A 14,781-nucleotide genomic window follows, 5' to 3' on the forward strand; every position below is an offset into this window, starting at 1 on the left:
TCCTATCAGACTTGGTTGGGTGGGCTTTTGTGGGTTTTTCTCCACTATTGCAAGCGGAGTGCAATGGTGCGTGTGGTGGTGTACTGAATGTCCCCTCCCTTTGGACTCTGAGGTTCAACTAACAGGCATGCTCTGCATCTGGGTTGGCATGGCTGAGGGGAATGTAGCCAGCAAGACTCCAGGACTGAACTCTAGGAATGGAACCGTCCTCAACCGTGTGAATCAGAGCGAGCTTCTAAGTTGTGTTTCAGCAGGAACCAGGCAGTGCTAGTAGCAAGCAAGTGTTGGCAAGAGCTCAGGGCAGCTCTTCCCTCACCCTGCACCATGCACGACTCACACCGCTCCCTCTTTTCTCCCTCCAGACCAAGTCCACCCAGCAGGGTGAAGGAATTCCCAGCATGCAGTTGGTGTTTGTGTTTCAAGCCCAGAAAACCATCCTCTGTGGGCAAACGCCAACTGCAGCGCGATGCCAGGGAGCCCTCGGAAACAGAGGTGGTGGTCCTGGCAGGTAAGGGTGCACATCCAGCTGTCAAAACCCTGCTTGTCAGCACCATGGAATTCATGCTTGCAGTGGGCTTGTTCCTCCTGCTAGCGTTCAAGCCCGTGCCTACCATCTTCGGTTCAGCCCTGTCTTTCTTTCCCAAATCTGGTGTCTCTGGTGAAGTCAAGATGTGGACCTGCCGGAGCACACCCCTGTCATGCCTTTCCCCGAGTAGTTTTGGAAAGAGACGGGAGATGGGCACCACTGCAGTATGTCTCAGAATGATTCCTTCTGACACTTAGGATGGAAGGAAGAGTACGTTTGTGGCTCCATGTTGCCTCTGTATCAGCAGGCACACATTTAAAAGAAAGACAAACAACAAAAGCGCAACAGTTCCTTTCGAGACAGTGCTCCTCCTGTTGCTATTGTCCTATTGGCTTTGTCCTGCTGCCACTGCATAAGCAAATCTCAAGAACCACTCTCATCATTCAGCTTGTGCAAGTTTGCCACTAACTGTTTGCCTGTGTATCTACTCCTTCCTAGGTGAACCGAGCCCTCGTCCACGCAGAAGAGCCAGAGTGTATAGCGATGGTTCACTGTGTGCTTATATCAATGCAGACCTGCTAGGAAGCACAAATCGCTGCAGCTCGGATGAAAGCCTGCCGTATAACACCAGTGAGGGAATGAAGGTGCTCATCCAAGTGGAAGCCCTCATCTCTCCCGGCTGTGCAGAAGACGCTGACCTGAGCCTGCCAGAAACAACGCTCACCAAGCTGGACTGTGACGGGGCACCATTGCAGTGCAGCCCAGCCCAAGCACAGCTCGAGTGCCCCGACAGCAGCAGCTCCATGCAGGAGCAGGTCAGCGTCAGCCAGGAGGAGCCGAGCCTGGTGGAGGGGGACGTAGAATCAGAGCTCCAGTCCCAGGCACCGGGCAGCAGCACGAGCTCTGAGCCCCTCTCTCCTGAACAAGAAAGGATGAGTCCCATCTGTACACCGGACCTCTCAGCAAAAGGCCCTCCTGGCTGTTAAGGAATAAAAGCACGCTGGTGCTGGATCAACGCCTTGACTGCCTTCTGAGTCTTCATTCCCAGGGATTGGGATGGATGCAAGCAACAGCAAGGCAGCTCATGTTGCAAGGCTATGGCTGTGGGCTGTGCGTGCAGCAGAGCTGCGGGTTTGTTCCCATTTTGTCTGGCTGTGGGATGCCTGCAGCGAGAGCTGTGCTCCCGTAGTGTATGGTAGCAAAGAATCTCCAGCATCCGGGATGCTGCTCATGATCATGGCCAGCTTGCTGGCTGTGGCTTTGTGATGCTTTTGAGTGTGGGCTTTTGGATGCTCTTGGATTCGTCGGCTGGTCCCCGACAGCTCTCTCCTCTCTCCCGCCGTGTCCATTCCTGGCTCCCAGCTACGAGCTGGCCCTGCAGAGCATCTGCAGCCCTGTCAGCATCAGCATCCAGCAGCGGCAGGAGGAGCTCCCCCTGACCAACGCCAGGCAGTACTGCTCGGTCTGCAGGTTAGCTGCCATTTACCTGTAGGTGGCTTTGTAGAAGAAGACTCAAACAGCAGAGCGTTTTCCTCATCTGCAGCACGCAAATGCTACAAAAGCAGAAACAACCCAGGAAGCTGTGGGTTTGCGAGTCTGCATGGACATGCACTGTCTGTGTTGATGGTGCTCTGCCATCCTTTATTTCCTTCTCCTTGCTTGTCCATATGCTGCTCAGGAATGGAAAGCTGCATGTCCCATTGTTCCCCAGAACCCAACTTAGGTGAGTGGTTGCCTGAAAAGGTAAGGACCATGTACATATACTAATCTTTCCCATTGCACAGCGTGCCAGTGCTGCTGGACTTTGTTATGGCTCTTTAGGGCACCTTCCAAGGTGTGTGTCATTTTCCTCTCACCTTTCCCTTTCTTTCCCCGAGGTTTTGCCTTGCTTTGCCCTTTTATTCCTGCTACCTTCCTCTGTGTTGCTCAGGTGTTGCCCTTCCCTTGTGAATATCAAATCCTGGAGCACTGCCGCTCCACATGAGAGCCGTCCTGTCAGGTTGCATTGCTTCACTTGTGAAGGCCCAGGGCCTTTTTCTGGGGCCCTCGAGCATAGAAGCGAATGGCAGCGGGAGGCCTGAGTGGCTGGGGTGTAGCCTAAATTTTAATCTTGACTGCGATGGTGACCTGAAGGCCTGCAAGTGAAGAAGGATCCTGGGATGGAACAAAGTATCCTGACAGTTTTGAGACAGCCTGTAGTTGTGGTCTTCAAGCAGGTAGGAGTTTGTTATCCACACATAATACTGTATGTATTTGTTGTTGTTGTTTTAAAATCAGTGCCAGTGTGCAGTCTGATCCAATGTGTTTGAACAGTGTGGTGTAAGGATTGTCAGCTGAGAACAGCAGCAGAACATGGGGCTGTTGCAGGGGGAAGGCGTGGGGAAGGAAGCGGGGAAAGGAAAGGGAAAGCCTGGAAAAGGAATGGGGAAGGCACGGGGTGAAGGAAGGGGGCAAGACACGGGAATGAAGGGGAAAGGACAGAATACCTGTAGGGCAGCCTAAAAAGCAGTAACAAGCTCTGGGAGGACCGCGGAGTGCCAGATTCTGTACTGGGTGTTTATTTGTGTGTGTACGTTGTCACTGTTTGTGCCTGGCTGCACTGCTCCAGCCCAGAGCCCGCTGCCTGCAGCTGCATCTTTGCTTCCTTCCCTCCTGCCCGGAGCCCCACGGGTGCTCCCACAACTCCCTTCCCACCCCCAAAATGCCAGAGAAGACACCTGGCAGTGGGATGGAGGAATCCCAGCAGCCCGTTTTCCTTCTGCCTGCAGCTCTCTCCTCCTCTGCCACACAGGGCTCCAGACTGTCCAATGGGAAAGACGTGGGGGAAAGGGAGTGCTGGCAGGAGCGACTGCTGCGGCCGACTGGGGAGGGTCTGCATCCCACGTGCCCTCCTGTGCTCTCTCTCCAGCTGCAGGAGGGCCAGAGAAGGGCAGATGAAAAGCTGCAGCTGAGCCTGATGGACCTGCACAGCTCTCGGGCTGTCTTCCAGAGGTAGCTGTGATTTACATTAGGTAGCTGTGAAATACATGAAAGCACGAAGAAGACAGAGGCTGAGTGAACACCAATATGGCGCTCTGCTTTCTGCCAACGTGCTTTAATTTTGTTGTCGTTAAATGTACTGGGCAGTTACATTTGGGTATGTGAATATTTCAGAACAGTGCAACAGATGCTGGCAAAAAGTAATTTTTTTAACTTTTGTTTTTTATTATTATCATTTTCTTTTTGTAAAGCTCTTAGCACGGCTTTCCTGAGTTTGGAGGAGTTTCCCTCTGTTTTCTTCGTCTTCACCCCCACCGCCCCCCACTTCTCATTCCGTGTTCTTCCCCCGTCATCGCGACAGAGCACTGACCGCCAGCGATTGCGCCGCGGGCCGCATCGATCCCGTCCAAGTTCTTTCCGCGGTCTCTGCCGCCACCTCGTGGCCAATGCGCGGAACTGCCGCTGTCCGCTGCTCAGTCCTGCAGGCGGCACAACGCGTGCGCGTAGGAATGCGGAAGTGGCTTCGTAACCGCTCTGTGCAGCTCATCCGCCGCTCTCTATTGTGATTAGTCCTCCAGGTCACAGCGAGCATGCGCCCGACGACTCCAAACCAGCAACTGTTGCTCCTAAGCGCTACGCGTGCGGGCGAGCTGCCGGTTCTCGGACCCCCGTCTCAGCGATCTCCTCCTTCTAAACCAGGCTGCCCCTCATCTATTTCCACGGCGGCACCGAACGTACGCGGCCGCCATTCCGCCGATCGGCCACGCGGGGGCGCCAGAGACCGCGGAAACACGTACCATCGTGCAGCTGAAACACAAACATCTGCCGTTCACTTGTGTGAACCTCTGTGTATGTATACTCTTTTGTACAGACTGCTGCTGGCCTGCTTGTGTTCAAAGAATTTCCACTGAAGTGGACTAAATATTTCTGTGGAATTCTATGCTTTTTTTTTTTTTTTGGCCTTGATCACCTGAAAGAAATGGATGAAGTGATGCGGGGAGTTCAAGTACAATCAAATGTGAAAGACTATCGAGAGTGGGAGACCTATTTGGAAAGTAACAAGAAGGGGAGGGAGAACACGTCTGGTAGTAATAGCTTGGTGATGTTAAGTTGGTACAAATTAAGTGGGACGCACTGATGTATGCTGTATTCCTACCCACATCAACTTGGGTAGAATCTATGCAGTGTAACGTCGCTACACTTGCCATATTGTGCTCTTTAGGAGCGTGCTGTGTAGAGGAATATGGGTAACATGTCAGTGGGGGCACCTTCAGAAGTACCACTACGTCAGTGACATTTGGTGTTTTCCAAAGCATGAATCTTGTCCACACACAGTGCTTCTGTAAATGTTGGTATGGGTAAGTCTTGCAGTTCTTCTTTGCTCCGATGCAGGTGCTGCTATTAGCAAGGATTTTGTGCTTTGTTTTAAGCGGAAGATGTTCAGGAATGCGTTAACTGTTGACTTGTCGTGGTTTTAGTTGTCTGAGTGTGTTCTTTTTTAGGATGGCATCACTGCAGGATGTGCCCCGTGCCCACCAGAGGGAGTATGAAAAACACGTGGAGAGCATTGACAGTTCAAAGATAACTGCCCAGGAATGAGAGAAGCCTTCAGATGCTGCTATGAATTACAGGTTCTACAGGGGCATGAGAACATACATAGAGAACTTTCTAAACTGTTTCAATGGAAAAGTACGCGTGTTTTCCTTCCCTTCGCTGCCACCCATTTCTTTAAGATGACGAACCTGCATTTTTTCCAGGCAAAAATGAGATTTCTTATTTGGAATTGATGATGAGAGATGACCAGTTATGAGTCAATTCTATCAGAAACTTGAGTGTCACAGGAAACAAAGGAGGAACAGACCACCCCTCACAGTAACCTAAAATGATTGAGGTAGGATATGTACGCTGGCTTGAGCTGTGGGCTCACCTGGGTTGTGATGGAGAAAAACAGAATGTTATTGGAAGAAGTTTTCTTCAGGTGTAGTAACCAGGGTGTCCTAAAGCTGAATGGGAGGTGGGACTTGCGTGCAGTTTTGGGATCTCAAAATGTATTTGCTTTGCAACGTGTGACTAGTAATAAGGATCTTACATTAGGTTTGAGTTGGTATTTAGCTGGGTTGTGTGAGGACTTGTCTATGTTATCAGCTGTGTTGCTTTCCTTAACTGCAAACCTTAACTATTAAAAATAGAAAATAAAAATAAAAGACGGAAGGTTGGAAGATGCTGCACAAAGTTTGGCCTCGATGAGGGTACCCTCCGGAGAATGCACTGTCAAATCCAACTACTGTCAGTTGTGCTGCAGCCTGAGGTGTTTTTTATGTACCTGTACATAACTGTACGAGGTTTTGTTGAGATGTTTCCTGTGATGGCGAGGTGTTCAAAAGGCAGATTGAGGCTAACTAATTCTACCAACAGTGTCCCGCTGAACGCTTTTTGGTAGGGTCTTAGGTAGTCCTGTAATAGGCAACTGGCATTCAGTTTGTGGCTTTCAGTCTTAAACAGCCTGGAAAAACCTGCAGTGAGCAGGCTCTTGCTTTTCAGACTTTAATGCTCTTGTTCTCATCTCACCCTCATGCTTGAAAGCCTGTGAAAACTGTTCTTTCATTTGTTTTATTCAAACCTGATTGCTGTTTACCATATTCCAGCTGAAATACATAACTGAGCTCGAATCTGCTGTACGTGCACTTCTCCAGCAGCGAGCCGTGTCGGTACTGAAGCGAAGGCAAGATGAGCTGGAAACAGAATCTACTTATATGCAGAACCTGACAAGTTAGTATGAAGTTACCAGTTACTTTCTTACTGAAATCTCATTCTTTAAGTAGAAACACACAGTTAATTCTTGGATTATATTTTATTTTCACGTGTAATGTTTTCTCCCTCCCTGCTGTCAGTGGGCATACTGTACTAGATGTCCTAGTTGAAATCCTTACCAAAGTAGGACGCGTAGTATCACTTCTCCGTGGTAGAATAGTGAATATAGCATGACCAAATGCTCGGTCAGTTTTGAATTACTGATCTCAGTGGTTGTCTATCAGTACTTGAAAAGAGAAACTGAGTCAGTTTTCCAGTAGATATTAGGTTGTTTGGGACGCAGGCACTGTAGATGAGGAGGACAAGGAAGGATTGACTGATAACTGGCAACAGCTTGAGAAGAGTGAGCTCGGGGATGTAGCCCTTTCTGGTTCTAACTGGTGTGCAGGTGGGGTGGGTGCAAAGCATGCAGACTCTGAGTGTGTGTGCACTCTGGGAAGCACAGCTGGAAGTGTCACCAAGAAGGGGAGAGAGATCTGGGGTCCCTCCCTCTGCTCACACAGGTGCTCACCTCCCGGTTCAGGCTGTGACCTGGCAATCCCCCTGCACGAGGGAGCAGCCACAGCTGTCCTACAGTTCACTGATAATACTGACTGTGCTTTACACTGGACACTGTGAATTTATCATCAGGAGGTTTTATTTACTTTGGTTAGTCTCCAAATGAAGAGCAGAAGCAGAATCAGTGTTCTGCATTCACCTCTTTGTCTTGTTCCTGTCTTCTGGTAGCTGGGAATGGCAAACCAAGTAATGATGGATTGGAGAGTGATGAAAAGATGAAGCTTCTGAAAAGGTGTGAGCATCGAAGGTACGTATCATTACATCTAACTGTAGTAAGTGTGTATCTGCTTCCTGTTACTTACACAGGGGTGAAGGTAAATCTGTGCGATTACTAAAGGAGATGATACACACATGTGCAAAAATGCCTTTCCTTTCCAAAGCTCAAGGTACATGAAAACCATCTGTTTGTTAATGGGGGGTTTTCTTTGTGCTGATTGGAATCTGAATGTTAATAGGTACTATTAATTTAACATAAGTTGAAGTGAGGCTGTTCACGAAACTGAAAGTAGATTTTTCCCTGCTGTTGGAATAAATGATATTGTGATTATATATAGGAATACATTGTTGTGATTATTGCACAGATGACAAAAATAGGCAGGTGGTATTGTTGCTGGTGGGGTGGCAGTGGGTGCATCGGAACATCTAACCTACCCTCTGTTATCAGCGTAGGCCAGGTGCTACATTTTGAACGTCGGGGTCTGCTGCTGACCTTAAGTTACTGGGAGCTCTGAAACCGTTCCAGTTGCATTGGTGCCTTGACTCAGCACTGTTTAGGCACAGGTAAGGACTTAAGAGGTTTACTGGTTGAAAACCGATGTAATAAAACTTTGCTTGAAGCAAACTGTTAACCTTTAACGTTAAGTAATGTCAATAATTACATACAAGAGGTACGCTATGCAAATAATAGGTATAAATATAATTTTCCTGCTGATTTTTGCATGCTCTTTTGGTATGTGGTGCCAGGACTAACGTTTTTTAGCCCCAGTGAGACTTGGATGCAGTCACAGTTTCTATGCAACTTGCTGCATAAGCTACATAGAACTGAGATGACGGACTGTTGAGAGCGCAGTAGTTTCTTACAGACTACCTCTGGCAGGGATAGTATGGAGTACCATGTTAGATGTTTGGTGTTTCAGGTGGGGGGAATTACTAGTATGAAGGTGGTGAAGTGAAGGTCGTTAGAGATGCTTTTAATGTCCTTTGGCAGCTCACAAAGTACCTTACTGTTACAGTCTGTGTCTCTAGGGTTGCATACTTCTGCTTCCTCACTGTGTTTCCTTAGGCTATTGCTCTCACCGGGTGTTCTTAGTATATCACTGAGCTTTCTTTTACGTACGTACATGGTGAATAACTCACCTGAGTTCATTACAGAATGCAGGACTTGCAGGCGGCAGCTGAGAGAGCGTTCACAAACAGCTGGTCACCACGAAGGCATGCCGAGTGATGAAGAACTGGCTCTGACAGAGGTGACTGAATTCCAGAAGAGCAAAGGTTGGTCAGGATATGAGAGCAAAATTCCTCCCGTATTGAGAAGGATTTTCAAGGGAGAGTGAAGAAATACTCCTTTTGAATGGTATATCGTTTGTGTTCTACAGCACAGAATTAATGCATTTAAACAATTCTGACCAATGCCTTAGGAAGAATAGCTAAGACTGTAGGCTTCTTTAGTTTAATCAGTTTTTTGTCCAAAGTTGGAATGTATCTGAAATTGAGATTTGAACTGCCTTAGTGAGCAGGTCACGAGGAGCTGGGAGAGGCACGATGCGTATTTGCTGAATAACAGAAGGAGGATTTTCCTGTCTGAGCTTTTAAGAGACATACAAAATATGAAATGTAATGGGTATTTAAATCTGTGCAGTTGTTCAAAACCGCAGAAGACTTTTTGTGGTCTTCTGTATCTTTTTTTTTTCCTGAAAAAGGCTTTGCCAGAGTGCTGGTTTTAAAACCCATTTCAGTGTAAGAGGTGTGAAAGATGAAGCACAAATGTTGTTATCATAAAGATATTTCTTCTGTTTTGTAGATGCATGAACTGTTCAGCTTATGCCTCAATAAATTCTGTGATTGTTTCTTCTCATTCCTATTGAATATTATCCATAGATAACGTTTTAGAGGAGAGTAAGAAAATCTTTGAAGATGTCCGTGCAGATTGTTGTGACATCAGAAAAATCCTGTTGAAATTCCAGGAGCGGAAAGAGAAGTTTCCTGGCTCTTACTGCGATGCTTACATCGGTTTTTGCCTGCCTTAGCTTTTAAATCCATTAGTCAGAGTTCAGTTAATAAATTGGAGTCCCCTTGAGGTAGGTGCATCACCAGACTTTATTTTTGTGAAAAATTGTGTGTGTGTGTTCGTGTGTTCTGATATCCTCTGGGCTTCTGGGTAGGCGGTGCTCCGCTGCCTTTCTGCTCTGTACTGTCTTTGCAAACTTGTCTACTCTGATGTACTCACCTTTGTTAACTGGCAAGACCTGTGGCTATTTCTGGCATCTCAAAGTATGACAGGACGGGGGCATGCTGCTTGCAGGGAAGACTTCTGTACAGGAGCTTTGCCGTGGGTTATAGAGGCATTCCAGAGCTTGAGATAAGTGTTGTTAACTAGAAGGAGGACATCTTTTCCTCTTGTCAGGTTGCTTGCGTATGAATCACTTGCATCTTTATTAATGTGGGGCTGTTTGCTGACATTTTGACAGCCCTACCCTCTGAAATCTAGCTTTACATTCAGTTTTAGCTTGCTGCTTTGGTCCATTCCGTGATTAGAATCCATGTAAAACTGTTAAATGAGAATCTTTTGGTATCATTAGATATATTTTTGCATGGATCTTTTTCTCTCAATCCTGACAGCTGAACAACTAACGGGAATGATCTTTCAGCAGAATTCTACAGACCTGAAAGAGATGCCCTGGTTCAGAGCTGTAGAAGGATTCAGCGATGCCAAAAAGCTGTCTGAATCAAAAAGAGATGATGATCCTGATGAAGAAGTTTTGCCTAGAGTGATTGAAAAAACTATCCTGCCAAAAATTACAGGTATATTAAGGTTGTCTTGAGGACATTCACTGCAGCTAGGTAATGAAACCTTAAATAAGTGGTAATGTAAAATTATGTTGATAGTTACAATTACATGTTAAGGTTACTGCAAAGGAAAGGTTTAGCTGTTTGAATGTTTGCTTCCTTGAAACTAGAGCAGATAGCCACTTGGATATCATGAATGAAATAATTCCTGTTTTTCAGCATTTGCCAAGAATGTGTGGGATCCTTTATCGACTTCACAGACTGAGAACCTTACACAGCTTTGCGATAACGTGTTTGAAAAACAAGTCCTGTCCAGAAGGGAATGCAGCCAGGCAAAACAGGTAAAGGCTGTTGTGGTAATGGGGAAGGAAGTTCTTGATGCAGTGTATGCACTTCACTGTAAACATTCACTGTAACATACACTTAGCCCAGTTCTGGTTTTATTCTCATGTAAATCTGGGAGTTTATCCAGCATAAAGTAGGTGAAACTAAGTTGATGTTTAGGCCCTTAGTATGAAAAGAAATAATAACAAACGTTTATGCAGTCGCCACACTTGACTTCAGGAAGAAGCTTTAGATAAGATTCTGTTTGTATAGTAGCTGTGGTGTTTTGTTGTGGTTTTTTTGATAGAACTTCATAGCTGGAAAATACATTAATCTCATTATCCAAGAGGATTTTGTTAAAAAAAAAAAAAAAAGAAAGAAAGAAAGATGGTTAAAGCTGAGACTTGCTCACAGGTCTTTAATGCCGTCGTGATCTTAGTGTCTATTATATACAGTGGCACCTGCATTCAGCTGAATTAGCATTTTGCTTTTCCACATGAACAAAATGACTGCCTAAAATTGTTGTAAGTGGAAGGTGAGATCCTTTTCTTGTGAGGATGTGTTAATATTTTTCCTTTTTTCTTTTTTTGACAGGATTTGATTAACACGGTTGTCCTGAGGATGAAGCAGTCTGTAGAGGAGGATGTCTTTATCCCTCTGTATCCGAAAAGGTAAGCTGTCTCTGGGAATTTATTTTTTTACTTTTTAAAATTGTTATTTTTAGTCATAAAATCATAGAACTGCTCAGGCTGGGAAAGACCTTAAAGACCACCAAGTCTACCTGCAACCTAACCTCTTTTTTTGGCCTTTGTTCTATTTTTCTGTACCTTTTCCCCAGAAGCGTGGGTGAAATATATTGTAGACATCCATGAGCAAATGGAACAAATGTGCCTTCTACTGTTTAATTGTAGGAATAGTTACCAAGAGTAACTGACAAGAGTAACTACGCAGTCAACTTAGTGCCTTTTTGCTCCTGTAACTAAGAGCTTTCATAAATGGAAAGTTCTTAGCCCAGAGTCTGGTTTTGTGATCTTAACTTGGAGTATCTGAGGGCTTGTGTTATTTGTGGTGGTCTGCTCCCCCTTCTACTCCCGACTCCTCCTTTCTTTCCTGAAATAGTTGATATTGCTGATGCTTATTGCTGGACGCTCTTAGAGAGAGGATAACTGGTAAGAGTCTGGTAGGTGTGGGGTTAAGACACAGCTGGGAGAAGAGTGTTGCTAAGCCTGATGCAGCATGTTTGTCTGGTTACAGGCAGAGCTGTTCTGCTGAGAATCCATTAAACACATACTCGAGTGTTTCCAACTGCTAATTCCATTGGGTATTGCAAGGAGTTTCAGTTAACTGCTGTTTCCTTAGACCTTGATTCTTGTTGTCACTGCTGAAAGAATCCCATAGTTGTAATTCACTGGTGTTTAAGAGATGAATTGTCTGTTTGTCTTACTTTCCGGTCAAACAAAATCCTTATTTCCTCTTCCTCTTTTTCTGACCAGCACTGTGGAAGACAAATCATCGCCATGTTCAAAATTCCAAGGCAGACGGTTTTGGTCAGCTGTTGAGGTAAAGGAAAAACACCGATCTTGTCTGTGAAAATCATTTTAGTTAGAAGTAGACTGTCATCTTTGAGGAAATGTATCTTCAGTCGAATCTGATTCCTGAGAGTTTATGGTATTTTAATAGGAAGGTTAGCTGTTTTTGTCAGTGAGCTATTTATGCTTACCCACCTCTGATAAATAGTCAAGAGACTTTAATTTCATCATCTGTTCCTGCTAACCTTCCATGAGATCAGTCATTGGCACTCTGTGGATAGGTCTGTTTCCTCAGTATGTGCATACAGTGCCCATGTTGCTCTCGTAGAGTAGAATCCCTGCATGTGCGTGTAAGCGTATTAGTATAGCTTTATTCAGTCTAAAGTGCTGAGTTAGGAATGTCTGAATGCCTGTGATTCAATTCCCTCTTAGATCTGTTTCCTCTATGAGTGTATTTGGATTCGTACTAAAGATGAGGTTTAGATGCAGGAAAACACATTAACGTCCCATTTCCCCTGCTGTGTGTGCTAACAAGGCCATGGTGACAGCTCTGCATAGGCTTCCTGCTGCCATGTTGCACATTCCTGTAGAAAAATCAGGGAATTTGGGAATGTTGAGGACTTGCCATATTCACTCCTGGGGCAAGCTGTTGTGTAAGGGTTTGTCATGGACAGATCCAGAGAAGACAAGAGGGAGCTTAGTGCTGATACCTGGCAGACATGAAACAGACATAAGATTCTGGTATCACCCTCTGAGATTGTGTATGGCCTGACTTAAATGTCCTGTCAAATACATGTTTCTAAAAGCGAGACCGGTGGTCTTTCACTGCTGATTGAAGTTTTCTCCTTTCAGTTTGTTTTCCATCCTCACTGTCAGTCTTCTCTTTAGAAGTGGTGATGTGCAGAATGGTTGAAAATGTGCTTATGTTGGGGATCTTCTGACAGTTTGGAGAGAATAAATCCTGTTTTTTGAGTACTGAGATTGGATGGACATGGTATCTTTTAAGTTTAAAAAGGAGGTTCTAATGCACCCTCAGCCATCAGATATGCATGTTCTGTTTCTCCATTACTGCAGCTGCTCTCCAAGGTTCTCCTTGGGGATGGGACTGTACAGGAAGACACAGTCCGTGGTGTGGGACTGAGCAAGCTGCTGAATCGGTACCTTCTTCTGAACCTCTTCAACACACCACCAGGGCCAGAAAACATAGAGAAGTGTAAAGAGGTGAAAGGTCTTATTTCCATGGGGACAGATGTAGTCTGAAGTGTAATTATTTAACATTTGAAGTTGTTTTTTTGTTTGATTGTTTGTTTTTTGATGACCTTGGTGTATAAAAGAATTTCAAAGCAAGCATTGGTTCCTAGGCTTTAGGAATAACTGCTTAAAATGATGGTTTTGTTTTTTGAAGAGTAAACACTGCCAATAATAACTGAACTAGCCAAAAGGAGAAGTCTGTCAGAAGTGGTGTGACTTAGTGTTATTGAAAGCCTTTTTTTTTTCTTTCTATTTTTTCTTTCAGAATACTCTCTGGGTGAACAGGTGGTTGCATGCTTCCCAGAAAGGTGGTTCCAAAATCATGGAAGTGGGTCAACTCTCCCCGAGTCAGTGAACTTCTGCCAGCATTTGGTTCAGTGAGCACGTATGCTTCACAGGAATAACCACAGGTAACAAACAACATGTTCTTTGGGATGCAGCACTTTTTCATAATCTTTATGTTAGTATTTTTTTTAGGGACGTGGTTCAACGGGCATGGTGGTGATGGGTTGACAGCTGGACTAGATGATCTTTGTGTTTTTTTCCAACCTTAATGATTCTATGATTCTTAAATTCCTCAAGTCTCATACATTTAACACTTTCAGTGATGTACTTCCAACATCTACGTACAACTAAAGATGCAATCCATAATGTAAAATGGATCGCTTTTGCAGTACTAGTTCAGGCTAGTTTGAGGCTCTAGATGTTGGGTGCAGTTAATGGTCAGTGTAGCTCAAGGCACGTTTTAGCTTTATTGATTTTGAAGTCAGGTGTGAATGTGTTGCTATGTCAACTTGTTTTTGTAATAGTGATGAAACTGAAGAAGTTGTTCTCCTGTTGGTGAGAGTCAAGGCTCTGCGTATTGCTGAAGAGCTCACTGAAGAGTGCAAACGGGAACATCTTAAATCTGTGATAGGGAAATAAAAATTTCTTTGAAGCAGCAGTTCTTTTACTCAAACAAGCCTGATGCTCATTCTAAAAAAGTGGTCATGTTTAATGATTGGACTGCCTATGGTTGTTTTACTGTGAAATATATGTATATAATTTTTTCCAACTGTCTTCTGATGCCATCTACTCCTAGATAGAATCACAACCGTCAGTGTGAAGTGCAGGTGTTCTGAAATATATGACGAAGCCTCATTGCTTTGTTCTTTTGGGAAGGATGACTGCAGTGAGTGCCTGTAACGTTACCACTGCTGGTGAGCAGACAACTTCACAAGCTGTTTTCAGTACCACATCAAATCACTCTGACTCAGGAGTCACTGAACTCTAACTTATTGTCCACTTAATGAGATGACTCTACCAAACTCACAGTGAGTTCTTCATAGCTTTTTGATCCCGACAAAGAAGCAGGAATTCTGCATGCAGTGAGAAGTTTGATCTGTGAACATCTACTGATAGAAGATCTATTACCTTCTAGTAATTGGCTCTCTAAGGACATTTACCTTCTGCTTCCCTGTAAGACCCATTAAACCTCATTTTGTTGTACCCATGTTAGATTTCTAATGTTGTGTAACTTCGTATATGTGCAGTAAATATTACTGCTGCAGAATAAAACGGATGTTTTACTGTAGAAACAGCAGTGCGTCACAAATTCTGCTAAGTTTGCTATTGCCTGCTTCTCTAAAATGTTATGTATGGGTCTTCCATTTAACTCTTGGGGGCTTTTATTCCCTATGGTTTTTCTGTTGTTTTTTATTACAGAATATGTATTTTTGTAAACTATTTTAATTGTAAATAGCATTCATCAGTGTTATAGACAACAATGACTTTTAAAATAAAAGCAAAACCATTATT

At 44.7% G+C, this 14,781-nt stretch overlaps 1 pseudogene; it reads left to right on the forward strand.

The window, feature by feature from the left end:
• The first annotated feature begins 8,307 nt into the window (after positions 1-8,307).
• On the forward strand, positions 8,308-13,299 carry LOC121108395 (annotated as a pseudogene).
• The last annotated feature ends 1,482 nt before the right edge of the window (positions 13,300-14,781 follow it).

The sequence above is a fragment of the Gallus gallus genome, chromosome Z (genome assembly GCF_016699485.2).
Source record: "Gallus gallus isolate bGalGal1 chromosome Z, bGalGal1.mat.broiler.GRCg7b, whole genome shotgun sequence".
Lineage (NCBI taxonomy): Eukaryota > Metazoa > Chordata > Aves > Galliformes > Phasianidae > Gallus > Gallus gallus.